This window comes from Spinacia oleracea, chromosome 1, assembly GCF_020520425.1.
Source record: "Spinacia oleracea cultivar Varoflay chromosome 1, BTI_SOV_V1, whole genome shotgun sequence".
Lineage (NCBI taxonomy): Eukaryota > Viridiplantae > Streptophyta > Magnoliopsida > Caryophyllales > Amaranthaceae > Spinacia > Spinacia oleracea.
In genome coordinates, this window is record NC_079487.1 from 18667224 (window position 1) to 18675031 (window position 7808).

Below are 7808 nucleotides of genomic sequence, written 5' to 3' on the forward strand. Positions count from 1 at the left end.
AAACCCTTTGATCCCGTTCCTACACTCACACTCATATTCATTTTAACTTAGCAAGATTTTAGAACATTCTTTTTAACTCATTCCTTAAAATTCTTCACTTAAAGCCTAATGAATTCTATTCGTGCCAAAACCCGTAAGGTTTAGCACTTATGGTCCAGAACCTTTGCTCTGATACCAAACTGTAACGCCCCGACCTCTAATTCAATAATTAAAGCATAATTGGCAGCGGAATTAACCTAATTGGTCGGGACATTACCTGCCGTAACTTCCTTTTCGGAAATTACAAGGCAAACATCAATCATAAGCCTTTTAATACTCCAGAATATATATATATATAATAATCCTTTAATATTATTAAAATGAAACTACATAACTTACTAAGAGTCTTTAATTAAAACTATTAAACTATTAAAACTGTAAGCATAAACTAGGTGGATGATAATAAAGTGAAACTCCTCGCCACTACTCGTGTCCATCGTCCCCCGCAGTACCTAAAACGGAAAACAAAACGGTGAGCCGAAGACTCAGTAACAACTACCCTAGCAACGTAAATTCATTTCAATTCATTTTATTTAATAACACAGGGAGAATAGAATAAGTAAAACATTTAATAAAACATCATATTAACTTTGCAATTTAACATGCTAGTTGTCGGCAAGTACGAACCGTGAAGGAATTCTCCACTGGGCCTGGGCCCTGAGCCTGGGCTCATCATCGTAACATGGGCCTGGGCCCTGAGCCTGGGCTCATAAACCATGGGAGCCTGGGCTCGTAATCCATGGGTGGACAGGTGTCCGTGGTGCATGCATGACCGATAGATAGGAAGATGGTAGTTTATATACCGCCAGACAAACCAGGTCTTTCACTTTCATTTATCATGTTTCGTATAATTTTACCAAGCCTTGGCTTGTATTTCAGTTCGAAATAACATAACTCATTTAGCTCATAAAACATCATTTTGATCCTGGGATCAATAAACATATTATTTCTTTCAAAGCATTGCATAAACATAATTTTATGAGAAAACTCAATCAAATCATATTATAATAAACAATTCAAACAAATCATATTTCATCCCACAATCCATAAAACACATCAAAACATTTAATTCATAAATTCAATCATAACGTCATAATTTCATAAATCATATTTATAAGGGGATTGCGGGTACTAGCAATAGCCGTTACCTCACTTCCGCGATTTTGCTAAGGAATTCGCTTGGTTCGTTCGTCCTGAGCTCCGAGTCCAATTTCTTTAAAAATATTAAATAATTGAATTAGTACTAAATTGATAAATAATTTAACTTAATAATTTCGAAACTTTATAATTAACCAAATTTTTAATAATAATGTTAAAACTAAAAATAATATATAATTTCATAGTTTTAAAGAAAATATAATTAAACGCCAATTTTAGTGAAGAATATAATTAATTGAAATTTCAATCGAAAAATATATATATATATATATATTTTCCTTAATTAACTTACACGAAAATCTTATTTAAAATTTGTCCTTGATAAATCCATTTAGTAACTTATTTTAGTTAAATCGATAATATAATTTAAAATCAATATTTTATAAAATCATAAATTTTATAAGTAATGAATTTTATAAATAACGAGTTTTAATATAAATAACGGATTTTTAATAAAATTATACTTTCGGAATTTAACGAAAATATTATTATTATTAGTCGAATTTTCAATCGAAATACATATATATTTTATAATTGATTTTCAAGTAAATAATATTAAAAATTCCCTTTTTGTTAATTCAGGCTAAGTAATTTATTTTAGTAAAATCGATATTTGATAATTAAACCTGAAAATAAAATCAATTTATTAGTAAATAATTATATCATTAAAACATAAATATTGCTAAATTTAAAATCTGAATTTTCAGATTGGTCTTACCAAAGGCCCAAATGGTTAGTTGGCCCAATTTAATAGGGGTTTGAGGAGAATAAAACAAGGCCAAAGAATCTGATTTTTATTTGGTTTGGTTTTGGTTGAGGCACGAGCAAAGAAAAACAGAGAAGGAAGAGAGGAGAGGAGGAGGGAGGAAGAGAGGAAGAGGGCGTGGAGGCTGGCTGGGCTGGGCTTTGCCGGGGATTTCGACGGCGATGGTGGAGGTGGTTTAGCGACGGCGGAGCAGTTAAGGGGATGGGGGGTGGTGATTTGCGAAACAGGGGAGGGGAAGGTGCGAGGGAGAGGGGGAGACGCAGGGTGGTTCTGGGCGGTGATTTGGTGGACGAGGTTGTTGATGGTGGTCGGAGGAGTAGAGTGGTGTTGGTGGTGTGGTGGTGGCGTGGGGCAAAAGAGGAGAAAGAAAGAAGGAGGCAGGGGACGCGAGAGGAGGAGAGAGCAGGGGAGGGAGTTGTGGTGGTGGCGTCGGGTGGTGCTGGGAATCGCCGGCAAGAGTGGGGAAAGGGGTTGAGCAGGTGAGGGGATTGGGTTGGTGTGGTGGCTGCGCGCTGGTGGCGCACCGAAGGAGAGAAAAGAGAGGGAGCAGGGGCGTGCGAAGGAGGAGAGCAGGGGAGGAGATGGGGTATGCGGTGGTCTACGGTGGGTGGTCGGGTGGTGGTCGAATGGTTGGGGTGGTGTTGATGGTTGTTGGACGGTGGTAGTCAGCCAGTGATGGTGGTTGTGGGTGGTGGTTCGAACCGAGAAGGAAAACAAGGAAGGAATGTTTTGTTTTTCTGCTTAATTGATTGATTTTGGGTGAAGAACAAATTGGCAATTGTCTTGTTATAAACTGAGAAGGGTGAAGAAGAAGATTCAGCCCTTGGGGATCAAGCAATTGAACCAAGATTGAATTGAGAGGAAAAGGGGAAACAAGGAAAATGCTCCTTGTTTGTACGTGGGAAGCAAGGGAAGAGAAGAAAAATGGAATCTTGCTATTCCAAAGGCATTTTTATTTTATTACATTTTTTTTTTTTATTCACAATATTAGGTTAAAAATTCAGAAATTATTGCAACTTTCAGAAATTTATAAAAATAGAAAAGTTTAACTAAATCAATTCGTATAAAAGTGTCGTTAACAAAAAGTAAATAAATTTCCGTTCATAATTTTATTGTTTAAAATAAAAAAAAAATGATTAAAATAACGAAATTCGATTATGCGTAATTTAATTAAAACGAAATCAAGTTAATAAATATTTTTAATTTAATAAATCGAATTTAAAATTTCGGGGTATTACATGCGCATAGCAAAGTAGAGTTTAGAAACTCCAGTACACGCACGAAGAAGCAACAACTCACACTGGGGATCATTAAGCTTCGCTACAGCATCCATCAACACAACAGTCTTCGACACACGCTGCGAAACAACCTCCTTACAAAAAGAAGAATCCGTACTGACTGGGCCACCAAGCAACTTAACACCAAGCTCAGGACGAGCAATATCCGTAGGAAAGACACCCTCTAGACGACAGCGTGGGTCCTCCGAAGGCCGGAAAACCTCCGTCTTCTCAACATTAACATGGAGACCTAAACGAGGCCCCTCCTCCAAAATCAACTCCAAGACCTGCCCAACCACCAAAGTGTCACCAACAATAGTGCCATCGTCCAAGTACCATGCCTGAAGAGATAGATCAAATGAGTCTCGAATTCGACACACCAATGGATGTAGAACCAGAGAAAAAAGCAAAGGGCCGAGAGGATCCCCTTGCTGCACACCCTGACAAGACCACAAGGTATGCTCCCCATAATACAGCCGCGCTGGAGAAGAGTAGCAGAATTCAACCCAACGCGAAAGAGCAGGACAATGGAGCCGAACCTCACGCAACAAAGCCGATCGATCAACTAAATTGAAAGCATTCTGAAAATCCACCAATAACATAGATAGGCCAACATCGGCCCCACGAGCCTCAACCAACCGATTGACAGCATGGAGAATGGCCTCACCACCTGCTGGAACCCCAACTCCAAACTGCAGACCTCCAAAGTAGTTTCCTAAACGCGGACCAATCAAAGCAGCCCCGACCTTAGAAACAAGGCGCCTCCAAATAGTACCCACCGCAATAGGCCGAACACCCCCACCAGGCTTAACCAATGGCGTAAGAGGAGCACTAGCAATGTATCCTCCAAGCTCAGCGGGACACTTCCCAGCAAGAAAGAGATTAACTACCTGAGTGATAGCATCCACCAACTCATCAGAAACAGCTACAGCATCACCACCCAAGCAATCCAAAAGGTGCTGAGCACGCAAGCCATCTCTACCGCACGAAGTACCACGCGGAAAGCCCATAATCTGCTCCAAAACAACAGCGGAGGAAGCAGAAAGGTGATGATCAACAGGGATATCAGGTAAGGTAGGGACCGGAACGGAAGGGTGCTTTGCTTGTAAATCTGCAAGAGTAGCATCATCGTAAGGGGCAAGACCTGAGGAAGAAAGAACCCTAACGGCAGCAGTGTAGTGACCGTCAGAAATCTTTCTCTTGCATTGCTTAATATTACGCTCCGCCAAATCATGGTCATCGTCAACATCCAATAGAGAGGGAGACACGCTAGCCAATGTGTCTATGACAAGTTGCTTAGAACCGCCAGGCACACCCCAAGAACGAATAGCAGAGGTGATACACTCCTCCTGTTGCCGCCGCCTAACACCGGAGGAACACTCACGATTACTTCGTGGAGAAAAAGTCTTGAGGACACAAAGAGGTAACACGAGCAACTGAACCCAACAAGCGATGTCATCTGGTCTGCAAATCACCTTATCAAGCGCCCCTTTCAGAACTCGCGAAAAACCCAAACGACATTTGGGAGGGATGGATTTCACAGAACGCAACCGCTTAGACCATAAAGTGCCCAGAAGAGCAACATCAAAAGAAAAATATTGTTCTCGAGGGGCATCAGAAGTAGACAGCTCGGAAGCAGGAGCTTGAGGTTTTTGAATACCGTAGAGAGTAAAACGAATAGTACCATCCCCAGAATTAGGTGGGTCCACAAAAACCGTACTAGAACCACTGCCATGCCGACACCTAATACGATGAGTATGCGTCTTGAAACAATCTCCACATAACCAAATTCCCATACGACGAAAGGTAACCTCAGCCGAAGTAAAAACCTGCAAATTGGTAGTAAGGGACTGACGGGTTACATCCCGCACATCAGAGCAACAATGACGATCCCGTAAGTGAGTGATCAGAGAACTCCTTACCAAACCACGCCCACCGCCATCCTGGCACCCGCTAAGACCCACAAAAGGGCAATGAAACTTCTCCACGGAAGCCTCCATATCAAAGCACTTCAACAGCACCACCAACACCAAACGCACACTTGATAACCTCAACACACACGCAAACAATAACAACACCAAAGAGCAACAACTCAAGCTGCCCAAACTCCAAACTCCAAGACAAACACCAAACTCCAAGACAAACACCAATCTCCAAGACAAACGCACAACAACAATGCAATAATCTGACCATATCACCAATCACCAAATCACCAAACGCACAACAACAATGCAATAATCTGACCAAATCACCAAACTCCAAGACAAACACCAATCTCCAAGACAAACACCAATCACCAAACTGGACTTACGAACTTGAAATCACTGAACTGAACCCCGAACAGGAACTGAAATTACGAATAGCCGGAAACTCCGCAGCAGAACTCCGCCGTCGAGGCACTACAACCGCACCAAAACAGAAGCGCAACAAACACGAAACAACAGCACAACCGCACCGCAACCAAACAGAACCACAACAGAACCGAGGACCGCCAGGAGATACCGGAAAAAGCCACCTGGAAAGACACCTTCGTAAGCCGGTAATGTGTTACCGGAGACTGATCAATAACTGCACCAAAAGCCGCCTGAAAACTTCCACGCTAATTACGGTAGAAAACACAGATAAAACCGACCCAACACCGCCTAAATCTTGCATGAGGACCGCCCGTATATCTCGCCTGAGAACCGCCTACCCTTTGCCGAAGCCTTCGTCGGACCAAACCACCGTAGCCTCCGCCGGAAGAAGAACGTGCCCTAATATGCCATAATCGCATTCATAAGCGCCCTAATCGCCCATTTTGAGAGTGTTTTGCTATTATTATTATTATTATTATTATTATTATTATTATTATTATTATTATTATTATTATTATTATTATTATTATTATTATAAGCGATTACACAAAGTTGGATGGGAGCCTAGCCACTAATTGGGCTCCGACACCCTTATTCAAAGCAAAACACAAACGATGAAAAAGAAAAGAACGAATGTTAACAGCAGCCGTGTTACTCTGAGCAACCCGTGAGACCCTAGACATGAACTCGAGGGCATCACTCCCTAGTTCTCGGAAGATGGAGAAAGCAAAAGCGATAAAACCATATCCGTTGCCTATGCACTTCGCTTCAAATTATTATTATTATTATTATTATTATTATTATCATTATTATTATTATTATTATTATTATTATTATTAAGTTAAATTGAATTGAATTAAACTGAACTGAACTTAATGCTCTTGAACTGAACTGAACCGAACTGAACTGAACTTAATGCTCCTGAACTGAACTGAACTGAACTGAACTGAACTGAACTGAATGCTCTTGAACTGAACTAAACTAAACTGAACTGCCAAATAAGTCCTGAAATTGAAATTAAGCCAAAAAGAACAGGGCCTAAGCCTGGCAAGACCAATATGTTGTTGTTTTGGTACAACAACCAGGGAAATTCAAAAATAATATTACAGTTTGAAACTACTACTCCGTACTGCACTACTGCAGGGACGATTATGGACCTGATACCCGAAAACCATCTTTATTCATTTGAGCATCCTACTTTGCTTACTTTTATTAATTTACGACTTGGTGGTATTATGTTAAACTTGTTTTTATGAAAGCTTCCGTCACTTTGGTTGATATTGGACTTGTTCTTATTTGTTCCTGCGATAAAAACAAGTGTCTTATTATACAGTGAGTAAATCGATATTTAGAAACATTATTTTACGAATTATTTTCGTACAATCCCTACTTTATGAATTCTTGAACTACAATATTGAATTACAATTTGATATGAATGTGTTTATTATCTAAATTCAATTCAGTTGTAGTGTGAAATATATCAAACCTTACAAAACTTATATTTGTGGCCCTTGATATTCGTGGAAAGTACTATTTATCTTGGGTGTTAGATGTTGAAATTCACTAGGATATAAAAGAACTTGGTGATACAATTAAAGAAAGAAGTAAAGAAACCAGTCAAAATAAGATAAAGGTTATGACATTTCTTCGGCATCTCCTCCCTGAAAGTTTTAAGATTGAGTATTTGACCATAAAAGATCCACAAGTGTGACCATCAGAAAACTGTTATATTACCCAGAACTCGTTATGATTGGTTACTTTTAAGACTACAAAACTTTAAGTCTGTATGTGAATATAAATCAGCTATGTTCATAATTACTTCACAGTTGAAATTATGTAGAGAGAAAATCAGTGATGTAGAAATGATGGAGAAACATATTCTACCTTTCACTTAAATAATGTTGTCCTGCAGACACAATACAGTGAAAAGAGATTTAAGAAATATTCTGAACTTATATCTTGTTATTGATGAAAAAACTTAAGAATCAGGTCAAACTGGTTTTGCTCCATTCCATAAAGCGAATGTGACATCCCGTAATGGGAAAGAAAATACCACACAACAAAAGTGGTCGAGGATATGGGCGTGGATACGAATATGGTTGAGGTCGAGGTGGTTCTCTCAAGAACTCAGATTCCCATCAGAAGTGGGACAAATATGGTAACAAACAAGAGAAAGATAAAAAGTGAATGTGACCAATGTATGTTACTGCTGTG